Raw genomic sequence first — 12,881 nt, 5'->3', positions numbered from 1 at the left:
GATTTCCATGATTTACATTACATGGAGCTGGTCCATAAAATTGCATGTTTACCTGTTTCATTTCTGGGTGACTGTATGAAATCAGTTCTAACCTACTCTCATACACCTATCGATAGAAGCTTAGACCTAGGAATCAGATAAACACAGTCTTCTGGCGTTCCAGAGGAGCAAGAGATCCGATTTGTCTTTGGGAAGAGGGAAGAACTAAGTCTTTGCACTGAATGTATGAAGAAGTGAACTGAAAGTGATGATTGTGTGAGTTCTTATTATCCTAAACTACAAAGGCTTGGAGGCCTTTTTCACTGCCAATCACCCCAAATAGCAAAAGCTATATTCAGCAACTTTAAATCAAATCCTCTGTGCTCTGGCTGAAGTAGGAAGTTTAGCTTAAAATTAGGAGTTTGGGCTAATTTTTATATTTCTCAGGAGCAAGGTGAATATATGAAACTAGTGAACTTCTCAAGGCTTCTTCAGAAATATGAATGGCCACCTTGTGATTCCTGAGGGACAGGTAGCATAACTTGAGGTTTTAAAAGTACTAGACATATTAATATACTTTATCTCATAATTTAAAAATAACTACTTCCCCACTTGAGAAAGAGAAATGCTGTTTTTATGGCCATCACTGTGATTTTGTGTTCTTTATACGTTCTAGCGTTGATATGGAATGTTCTCCAGTTGTGCCTATAATACAATTTGGGAGTTACCTTTGTTCAAATAGATCAAAAACCGAGTTGTAAAGGATTTTTGACAATGTCTAGTCCGTCCTTCTGCCCTAAAGTGTGAGCACATATGCCTAAACCATACCTAGTGGATATTTTATTGATGTTCTCTTCAAAATGTCCAGTGTGCTGAAAAACTTTACAGGAATGTGGCATGGATGTGCAAGGAAGGTGCACAGCAAAGGGAGGATCCTGTAGCAAATGCATGAAAAAGTTTTTTTATATTATTTGTGGTCTGCTTTTCCCTTCCAGTACATTTCATTCCTTCAGTTTAATACTGTCTGAGGTTTTGTGAGCAGAGTTTTCATTTGATAGCTGCATCAAAAGTGAAACTCCTTGAACAATCCTGAATGACTTACCCATTTTCCTTTCTTTCAATTACGCAAGTTCCTCTCTGCACAGCACTCCTGAGTCCACCTCACAGGTGCACAGATTGTGCCCCCTCATGCTGACTGACTTCTTGCTTGCTTATATTAATTTTACAGGACAGGATGTCAAAAATTGTACTGAAGTCAGGATGATGTGACAGCTACTGCTTCTCCTGTATAATTTAGACTTTTTATCTTGTCACAAAAGGAGTAATTTGTCAGAATTTGTCCATAATGAAATGTGTGGGCTTATTCCTCCTCCAATTTTCATTTTGTCCAAGTGCTTCTCCTCGAAGGTTTTCAGGCATGAGAGATTACCTATCTAGACTGATGCGCTCACTCTTTCTGCCTCCGTATCTCGAGGGCAGTCATTCTGAGCCTGTTTTTTATCAGCTTGGACCCCAACACATCGGTCAGATCTTCAGGAAGGGAAGGCAATAGGAAGCCCCCACTGAGTCAAACCAAAGGCCTGTTTTCCCAGGATGCAGCTTGCCTGCCATCCACTCGCCAGAAGCAAATGAGGAGTGTGAGAGCAAAGCCAGGGCACAGGGACCCTTCCCCAGTGATCCCCTTGTGTCTTCCGGAGGTGCCTCAAACAGCTTGTCTCTCTCAGGCAGCAAAAAGCTATGCAAGCAGTCATAGTCACTCACATCAGATTTTAAACAGGAGTCCCCCTTTGTTCACAATGCTATTTGCTCACTATTTGTCTTCTATGCTTCTCCTGCTAAAGAGAATTTACTTCTCATTTTTGGTGACATGATCTGTTCCCTGTCATAAATAAAGTTAAACATTTTAATTGTATCACTGAAGATCCAAGTGATTTTCAGCTGTCTTGATAACTGAGATTTATATTGTTTTGAAAAAAGTAATGAATCTAGAATTTGGTTTATGCCTCTTTTTGCATCTCATGGTAAATGCAGTATGTCCCTTGTACAATACTTCCAGAGGTATGGAAAGTACAGCTCTTTCATCATACAAATTTTGGCCCTAACTGAGTGCACATGTGGCTCATGCTTTCTACCCTAGGTGTATCTGTGCTGCATTTTCAGAACCAATTGAACCTTTCTATGTAAATATTTGGACATTTCAGGCATTGGAATTTGAACACAGTGTAGGACATTGCATAACAGACTGCATAATCTAATCCTAGAAACCACTACGAATGAGCGCCTATGTTTCATTTACCCTCCTGTCTTCAATCTCTTGTTCCTATGGTCTATTGTGACTAGTTTGTAGATTATACATCTAGAAATATTTTAAACAGGGGCAAATTAACAACTGTTGTCTGACACTGAAATGTATATTTCACTTATAAGTATGCCCCAAAGAGAGGATTTGAAAAAACAGTAGGACAGCAGGTCCAGTGGAGCAATTTCACTGGTTAGCTCGCCAGCCGCATCAGGAAGTTCTCTTCCACACACCCCAGGGATCACCCTAAATATTTTTCTCTCTGCTGTATGATATTTCTAGGAGATATCTGGCAAACTGAATTCCCCTCTGACTGGGACTCTTCCCAGCTCCTGGTAGAATATTCTGTGTGCCTCTTCACCCTGGCCGAATGGTGTATAACAGACTCCCACCATGACATCTGTCTTTCTGGCCTTTCTCCTGATCCTTACCCCTAAGCACTCAACACCATCGACACCACCATTCAACTCTAGACAACCAAATCCCAACAACCTTTTGCAGGGAGAAGCCCTAATTCCTATCCTCAGGCATTTCCATGGTTTCTACTTCATCAGTAATGGATCTTCATCCTCTGCCCCTGCTGAGACAGCAGACTGAAGGACCTTACTAGCACATTGTCTCTCAAACACCGGTGGGCTGACCCCAGGCTTATCATAGTGTTTTATTTACTTATCTTACATTATTAAGTTATAACTCCTGCAGCTTCAGTAGATTATTTTTTAATTAGACTTTAAAAAAATTCCATAGGTTTATTCTTGTAGCATCTGATCTCTTTATGTGAGTTAGAGCTTTATAATTATCTCTTAATGTGCTTTTCAAACTGTGACCTGGGTGTTTACAGTGGAAAGTATCCCACAAAACATTTGAGAAGAGGTGAAAAAAATCATTTTACTTTGCTGCTACCTTTCACTATTACCGTGTTTCCCAGAAAATTGCTGATCTTTAGGGATAAAGGCAGATTTGAACCACATGTCAAGTAAGGACAAATCAGCTGGTATAAATTGGTGTAGCCTGTTATTTGCTGCTCCATGATAATTACTTACCATTAGGGAGAATTTGGAAATTTTCACTTTTAGGAAAACTACTTTTCTACCTGAAACAAAATATTCTATTACTTATTTCTCTGTTTTTATAATGGCTCATATTGTTACAACAAATAAACAAAAGGATTCTTGTTAGCAGGCATGGATTAGATGTTTTTAGGGAAGGGTAAGTTTTCTAAGGTAATTTTTCATTTGGAAAAAGTTCGCTTCTGTATTGCTGTCATGTAGAAAGATGAAGGTACTTTTAAAGTGTGAATGTCAAGATTAAAGATCATAATTCAGTTGGTGAAAATATTAAAACAGGCTTCTTGAGGAGGATTTATGGAAGATCTTCACATCTAGGAATCACAAGGACAGGAGAAAGTGCTGCCTTTAAAAGAACAGACAATTCCATAAGGTAGATTAACAAGGGGAGTTAGCAGATATGCACATGGATATCTTAAAGCTTTGAAAACATTTGTGTCCAGGAGTCGCAACCTACTTAACTGGTTTTACAGAGCCTTTGATTCTGTTCTGTGGGAAATAAGAAGTATGAAATAATAGAACATTCTAGTAAAATATAGGAGCATTATTGCAAAAAGGAAGAGAGATCAAAAAGACATGTTGAAAGGAAGTAGGAAAATAATATTTCCAAGTTGAAAAAAGGGTAAATGTTGAGAGGAGCTTGGTGATTTGATGTTTCAGGATAATTCACTACATTTTGTAAGTTTTTAGACAAGTTCCAGTTCAGTAAAAGTATCTTAACTATTCTTAGGCCAGTGAAGACATAAAATGGATTTTTAGATAGGTTGCTGGTAAGGATTTTTAGCTATTAGATAGCTGTTTATTTTACTCATCTTTTTATTTTTTCTCCCACCACCTTAGAAGATAAGTAGATGGAGCAACTTGTTTCTTAACCTTTTGAATGAAAAATTAGTTTGTAATGGCCATGGAAAATCTCCATCATAAATCAATTATTCTGTGGTTTGTGAGCAAATCTTGGCTTTGTCAAGACTACTTTCTTTTATGCACTTGAAGTTAGCACTGCAAATTCAGGTGTTAGCTGTGTTTTATATGTAAGTGAAAATTACTATATAAAAGCTAGGAATTACTATTTATTTACTGTATGATATTCATAGTAAGCAGTATGTGAAATTATGTAGTAATGTGTCCTCTTTACAAAAGCTGACCTTTATAAGCTTCCCCTTCTCAACTAAATAAATCTTAAAATTCAGTTTTCTCTTGCACACCTGTAAATGAAACCACTGTCAGATGGGGAATACTAAACCTAAAAAGTACATAGTTGAAGAATTCACTGCTTGTTCACTTACATCCATACACTGAGGGGGTTTTTTTCCTGCGGTAAATGGAGATTTATTGTAGAGAATTTAAGGATTTTTTTTCCCCATCCTTTAAAGCCCAAAGGTTTGTGTGGAGAACTTTTCGTTATATAACTTACTGATAGTGTTCAATGTGGAGACAAATAGGCATGTCAGGCCTCTGTCTTGGAGAGCTATCCTCTGGGTATTATAAGATCTTCCCAAACCTCCTGAACTGAGAAACCCTGTGGTCATGGTGAGTTCCCAGCATGCTCTGGGGTCCCATGTAGATTCCCTGAAACTGATTGGTTTTCCCCCCTTTGTACCACCCCTGCTTTTCCCCATAAAACCCCCAGTTTCTGCCCTGTTTAGTAGGGTGATGTTGTCATTGGGCTCCTTTGCAGGATGCTGGAATGAAGGCTACCTCTGTGGAACTGCTATACGGCGCTCCTGCCTCTTTGTCCCTGTGTTGGCCCTGGTACGCCTTGCAAGGCAGAGCTGAAATCACTGCTAAGAGCTGAGCTGCCTGCCCCTTGCTGAGGTTACCCAGCAGCTGAAGGACTGCCTGAGACCCCTAGAAAGTTGTCTCTTGCAGGACCTGTCTCTGGGAAGGTTGGGCATCCAGGTCCAGCCATCAGACCGCCAACAGGCCATCCGCAACAGTTCAGCAGCTAAAGTGGTTTGAACAATAAGGATAAGAATTGTGAACTCTGCTTTTTTATTACTGATTTTTCAACGTAGTCAACAGTGTGAAGTATAAACATTCACTGTTGTACTGGTGAGTCCAGCAAACAGAACTCACTACTGTGTCTGTCTGACTCATACCGGGGAAAAGTTTCTGGCTGCGGAGCACTGACATAGTCTGTTCTCCATCTCCCCTTGACCCTTCCCACCATGCTTAAAAGGCAGGTGCTTTTCACAGTCAAGAGGTGTGGAAACAGAAGTTGCACAGGGCAATTCCCACCCAGTGACCCTTTGGAAGAGCTCAATCTCTTGACATAATGCTGTGTTCATTCCCAAGACAAACACTGCCATCACTGTGATTTGAAAACCAGCATCACTCTGTGCCTGTGGATGTGTGCTAATATGCTTATAACCCCATTCAGCCAGAAATTTGCTTTGCCTGCCAGAAAGCCAGCTGGACTTCAGCAACTGCTGCAGCTAAAAGCAGTGTGTGAATGTATTTTCTGGGCTATACAGAAGGCATCCTCTCACAGACAATGAAAACAATCAGCAGCTTAACAGAAACAGGATTGATTACTTCAAATAAAACCGTATCTTGTTTCTATCAATGGCATGATTATGCTGTTGCTTTACTCAGGGGTTAAGATAGGAAGTATTTTTTTATAGTTTGATGAAACAAGTAGTGTTTTTTTCCCTGCTGGTTTTGAGGAGCCTCAAGACTCAAAACATAGCTCTTTCAGTTAGGAGCTCTGCTTTTGTTGCCAGTTTCATGAAGATTCTCTAAGGCCATATTTCACACTAGCATGAATGTGGTTTTTTATAATATTTCCATCAACAATCAAAAAGTATGTTATGTAAGGGTGAACATGTCATAACAACTTTTGTGTTAACCCATGTAAGAGCTTCTCCTCACAGAACAATTTAGAAGAACTTGGGCAGAGCAAAGAGAGTGATATAGGAACAGTATAGTATACAGGAATAAGTATAAAGGAACGGTTTTAACATTTGTATTGTGTTGCCTTCATTTGTGAATAAAGCAACTTTAGCTGATGTCATTTCAACACCAACCTAAAAGTAAAGGTGTACCTTTCTATTCCAAAGGATTACAGGTAAAAAATGCCAGCCAAAGATTTTCATCTTTTGATACTATGTCATTTTGGTAACTGCTGAAATAATCTACCTCTTATCTTGCAATGATTCAACATGATCAATTTTACTGATGTTTTAAGAGTTTCATTCTGTCCACATAACTGAGTATAGCTTGGAGCTTACTGGCTCTGTCAAGTACTGTGAAGCAAGGATTACATAAAGAGTTGTATTTAAAGAATGTTAATTATTTCAATCTTGGCAAAAGAGTAGTTGAGGAAAAATTTTATTTGGTTCCCAATGGTTACTGTGAAGAAAAGAATCTTGGCTTCAGTATATTTAGATCATCTCTTCCTACAAAATATCATTGTGCTTGTTCCTTTGTTGTCTCCTTCAGATGTTTTTAGTTATCTACAAAATAGTTCTGGGATTTGTTCGATGCACTTCATTCTGTTTGCATGCCCCAATTAAGGATGAAATATGTGTTTATCAAGATATTCTTATGTAGAGGCAAAGGAAATTGTGTAACATTTCATGTGTGTATTCAATAGTTTCTTGTTTATGATATTGTTTTATATTCTAGCTTAGGAGCCTGAATCTTCAGATTTGAGTGCTCAAAATTCTTCTTCATGACAAAATTTGAACCTTCCTGACCTGTAAAAATGCTTATAAACAGAGATTTGCAAAGTCTTCTAAAAAAATCAATCTGGTTCAATTGCAGTAACGTGCTTCTCATCACTTTCTCCCCTCCTTTTTTTACTCTTACGTTTTCTCTTGTAGAATATTTTCTCATCTAGTAGTTGCTAGTTAAGTAAATTCTATCTTTAAAATTCTGCTTCTAAGTTTTTATTCATCACTTCACTTTTTCCCTTTCAGATTTCTTAAAAACTCCTGCAATTTTGTCATGTGTGCCACTATAACCCAAATCCAGTAATTTTGGTTGTTCTGTGGCTTACTCTTTTATTCTTTTAAGGCCCTTATGTTTGCCCTTTTGCAGCCTCTGGGAAAATAACATTCACTTATTTGAACATGCTAGGCCATTTAAGGTTATATTTGTCTGTCAGATAGCTCTTTTTGCTCTGTCCTTCATTTTAACAAATTTCACAGAAGACAAACCCATCTTGGTATGAGCATCTTGTAAAATGCATATATGAATAACAATGTTGCAGATACTAACCAGAGGCAAAGATCTGTCACAAGTCTGCTTAATTACTCTGTTACTCACTAATGCTCTTTGCATTATTGAAAAGCCTTTAAAATCAAAACACTGCCTTCTAGAGCCTGATCTCCTGACTAAAAGTAATAATAGCAGTAGTTAAGAATTAGACTCAGGACAAGCAAGTTCATGCCTAAGCTCAAACTCGCAAATGTGGTTTTAATGGGCAAAGAAATTGTGACACATTCTTCGGCAACAGAATGAAACCTAAACCATTCCCTGTGAGAAGATCTTGCTATATCTAATACTTCTTCAACTATATTATCTTCTTGTGATAGTATCTCAGGCCAGCAAGAATACCAGGATCCTTATAGCACTGCGAACACAGCCAAGATCTTTGGACAAGAAATCTTAAACCACCATCAGGATCTTCTGTAACTTGTTCACTTGGTCACCTTTTATGTTGTTTATTATAGTGCTTTCCTCACCAAGAGCCCTCATCATTCCTGGTCTCTCCTTGAGGTTTCACTACAAGCACTGAAACGGTGACAAACTGACACACGAAGGACAGTCTCCTAGATCTGAGTCAGCACTGCTCCATCTGCTGTCCAGCAGCGGTTCATGGAAAAGGAGCTGGCCCAAATGCTCCTATTAAAAGTGAAAATAATTTCATTTATGCACAAAATCACATTAGCCTTATTTAGCAGAACTCTTGTTCCTCAGTGTGTGGGAAATGTGTATTTGTTCAGCAGTGAATCCCAGCAGTGGCTTGTTTTTAGCCTCAGGCAATAGGCGGCATGTAACCATTGGCCTTCTCCCTACTTTGATCATTGCCTTATCAAACAATGCTACTTCCATGAGCTCTATGCACAGTTTTAGCATGGCATAATTTCTCAAAACACACATTTTATAGCTAATCTGTGATAATTATAATTTAATTTGGAGAAGAGGAGGGTGAGAGGGCAAAAGGTTTAATTGCTGCTACATGGCTGGAGCTCTGTATCATCATCTGATGAAATGCTGTATAATTTGCAGAGTTTTACCTTGTAATATCTCTAATGGTGTGATATTCCTAACTAGTTTTCCATGTATGTTTGCAAATTTCATTGTTAATAACAATCTTAATCTGGTATTTATTAGCCTGTTAATTATATTATTTAGAAACCCTTGCTTCCAATTAGCTTTAATGGCAACATCAGAATAATTTTTCTGTGCTGCCATTTTTGTGCAACACTTTCCCATTTAAACTGCCTGCTGTTCTATCTTAATTAAATTTAATAACAGTAGTGGTAGTTTATTGGGGACTTTTCAACCTCATTTAATGTCCGACCATTTATACTAGTTTGAAGTAGGCACTGAAAAAGTTTGCATTAATCCAATTACTTTTAAAAGAAGAAAACTTCACTTTTCAGAAGATTTTAATTAAGGCAAAATCCCTATGAAAGGTCAAACTCCTTACCTGTGCAAATATGTAGAAATATTAGGGAGTTTTCTACGTACAATGAAGATACATTAAAAAATCAACAATATCAAGAAACACTAAAGCACTAATATAAAGAAGGAAGCCATAAATTTTTGTTTGTTTTAATAGATGAGAAAAGGGTGAAAAAGCTGTCAGTATCATTAGTAACTCAGTATTGCCATTCAGATTGAACTTTAGGTAGGGAATGCAGCATTTTTTATCTTGGGAAAACTCCACAGGGGCTGAATAATATGCTTAGCATTATGCAGCACCCTTGAAGTTGCACCATGAGACTAAAATCATGGTTCTCATTAAAAATAATTATCTTTTTAGCCTGTGCAAACTTAAAGCCCTTCAGAGAATCTTTCCAGGGGATTACAGAAAATCATAGAAAAGTAGATTGAAAGAGATGCTAGAGGTCACCTAGTCCATCCTCCTCCTCAAGCAGTCTGTCTAAACCAATACCATTCTTGGATAAAAGTTTGCTGGACCTTACAGTTCTGTTGTGATAAGAATTTGTGTCTTTATTACAGACCACAAAGGTGTAACAGGCAGCTTCTGCTCAGCTTACTCACTCCTCTAAATCTTGCTCTTAGGATCATAAGCCACCATTAGATCTGGACAAGAGTTTCACAGAATTATGGAATCATTTAGGTTGGAAAAGATCTTTAAAGCATCGAGGTCAACCATTAATCCAACACTGCCAAATCCATCATTAAACCAGGTCCCCAAGTGCCACATCGACACATCTCTTAAACACCTAAAGGGATAGTGATTTAACCACTTCCCTGGGCAGCCTGTTCCTTCCCTGTTGCAATGCTTGACTACCTTTTAAGTGAAAAAATTTTCCTAACATCCAGTCTAAATCTTCCCTGGTGCAACTTGAAGCTGTTTCCACTTCTTTTGCTTATTAGCTGGGAGAAGAGACCAAGCTACAACCTCCTTTCAGGGAGTTGTAGAGAGTGATAAGGTCTCCTCTCAGCCTCCTTTTCTCCAGACTGAACAAGCCCAGCTCGCTCAGATGCTCCACATCAGACTTGTGCTTCAGACACTTTTTTGAATAAAAGTTCTGTTTCTCTGAATATAATCAACAACAATTCTTGCTTTTGTAATATAAGATGCCAAAAATCCTCTGTCTTACAAGCCATGTGTCTAGTGGCTTCTCAGCTTCACACAATTAATTAATTTCCTTTTTGGTTGAGAACTATGAGCTTAGCCCTGTGTTTGTAGCTTGTGTATATCAGCTGTGATGGGCTAAGCTTGAATCGTCTTCTGTTATGGAAAGGACTTTGCAAGTCGCACTCACAGAACTGGAAAGTGTCCTTTGTGCTACTCTGGTTTCAATTAAGGTATGATTTTCTTCAAGAACATGGAGCCTTTCCACCAACTGAGTGAGGGTAACACAAAGTTTTCGTCATGCAGGCCCAAATGGCATGTATCCTTTCTCTTTACCTGTAATTTCTCCCCTCTTGTTTTTCCTCTGTAACTTCCTGAAAATCACAGGAAAATAAGTTACTGCTTTTGTTTGTGTATAAAATTGAAGTTACAGGAATAACATGCCTGTGCACGTTATAGACTTTTGGACTGTGCAGGGCTAGCTGTATGCAGGAGATCTTAGGAGAGGCTTCCTTACCCTGAAGTAGCAGAACCTTGGCAGGGCCATGGTCTTTTCTGGGTCAGGTTGCAGCTTCAGATGAAGAAGGGGGAGGATGCAGGACAGTACCAGGCTACACAGGAGTGAAAAGACATGAAAAGACTTCATTCTGTGTGCTCTACCAGTAGTTTCAGAGGATATCTCAGTGCACACTTTTCCATGTGTGTTGTCACCAGAAGTTCATCTAATGCCGATAGAAAACAATCCCATATAATTTTTAAAGTAGGACTTATATCTTTCCATTTTATGGATTACATATAACTACCATGATAATTTGGATGACCACCAGAAGAAACTATTTTTGACAATTGAGGTAACAGGAATAATTTGAAATGTTGATACCCAAAAGTAAAATGGAATGGGTAGATAATGAGAATGTCATAATAATAACAATAATTTCGTAAGTTTGATACCTTTAGTCCTAGTATGAAATTGTTATGGCCTCCTTTTTATCTGCCTGAAAATAGGGCTGAAAAGGGCTGAAGGAGGAGGGGTGTCCTGGGCAGTAGTGTTCTGGCTGCTGTGCAACGGGGATGCCTATTACCTTTGACAGCCAGGCAGGGAAGGCTCGGACATGCGGCTGTGTGGCACCAGCGCAGCTCCTGCGCTAAGTGGGCTGACTCACACACCAGACACAATTATTCTGTAGCTCTCCCCGGACTCACTTTATCTGTCTGGGAAGCTGGCACAGCTGCATCACTCCTGTTAACTTCTGAAGGCAGGCTGAATGATACTTCTGAAGAAGTATCATTGCTCCATAGTCTTTTCCACAGGGATGTGTCCTCATAAATTCTGTCTATTAAAAGGTGAGCATTCATCTGTGTCCTTATCCTTATGCAGTGGTATCCCTGCACTATGGAGGAATCTGGCAGGGTTAAAATTATGAGTCAAAGCTAACCCTAAGTCAGCTGTCCAGGACTGACAATGTGAATATCCTTTCTGTGCTTGCCTGTGCAGCTACAGCAGGACAAAAGCATTAAAAGCCAGACACATTACTCCCCTACACTTCCAGCCCTGTCCTTAAACAGGCTTAGCTCCTGCTTATTCTGTTTTCTCTTAGTTCTGTAGCAATTTCCATTTCAATACATTTTTCTTCACAGACTCTTGGGTCACTAGTTTTTCATTCAGTATTTATTTAAAATATTAATTGTAATTCTATGTTTTCTTCACAGAAAAATTCATCTTACTACAGAGACTTTTCCCAGTAGATCTTTCGTGTTGCAACACTGAGGGTTTTTTCTTAACTTACAGTAATTAAGAAAACGTGTTTCTCCAGTAGACACTGAGTAGTCATAGCAAAAATTAGCTCGGAAAAGACCTTTAGGACGACTAATTGCCAAAGGGAGTAAATTTAGGGAAATTTTGCCTAGCAAAGGCTCATGAGGAGCAACTTTGTGAATGCAGCCGTTTCTCAGTGTACTTGTAGGTGCTGTTGGTATCTTGCACAGCTGAGTGCCTCCAGTGGCTGATGGGATTGCAGAAGCCTTTCCTGGGATCAGGAGAGAAGACTGCTTTTAGGCAAATTGAAGTAAAAATTAGCTGTGAAAGTTAAAGGCAGATAGAAACTAAGATGAGGTTTAAATAATTCTCAGTGCAACTCAGAAGCAAATGAAAAGGACAATTCAGGATTACAAATGAGAGGAAGGAATAAAGGTGAATTGGGGATTGAAAAAAACAGGAAGGGAGGAAAATCCTACAATATGATGTCAGTTTGATATATACCTATCAGTTAAGTTTGCCTGAACTCAATAGTGAGTAATAGAATAGTTTGAACCATACTAGTTTTATAAATAAGTTTTTTTGCTTAAAACTTCAAAATCAAAGTGTGAAGATGGACCACAAACTCTGTCTTGTGAATATAGTAAGATTTTTTTGTCCACCTCAGGAAACTTCTGGCATTTCTTGCCCAGCTTTCAAAATAATTTTTCAGATAGAATTTTTTTTCTTCTATTTCTAAAAAGAAATGAGAAGGTGCATGAAGCATAGCTTGACAGTTAAAGGACAGAGTCAAAGGACTTACCACATTTGGCAGCAAAAAATTGAACATTATCTAGTTAGAGTTCAGTCCACAGTCCACAGGACTGTAAAACAGCTGCAGCCAGGGGATGGAAGTGGACAGAGAACTGCACAGTAAATGTTTCATGTGGGAAGTCCTCCCTGAAGTATGTCTTTGTGAAATTTATTGCAGTGTCCCTTCTCTTTCTGTTTCTTAATGTGGAA

The sequence above is a fragment of the Haemorhous mexicanus genome, chromosome 4 (genome assembly GCF_027477595.1).
Source record: "Haemorhous mexicanus isolate bHaeMex1 chromosome 4, bHaeMex1.pri, whole genome shotgun sequence".
Taxonomy (NCBI): Eukaryota; Metazoa; Chordata; class Aves; order Passeriformes; family Fringillidae; genus Haemorhous; species Haemorhous mexicanus.
The sequence above is the reverse complement of the archived record's forward strand: the minus strand, read 5'-3'. Positions refer to the sequence as shown.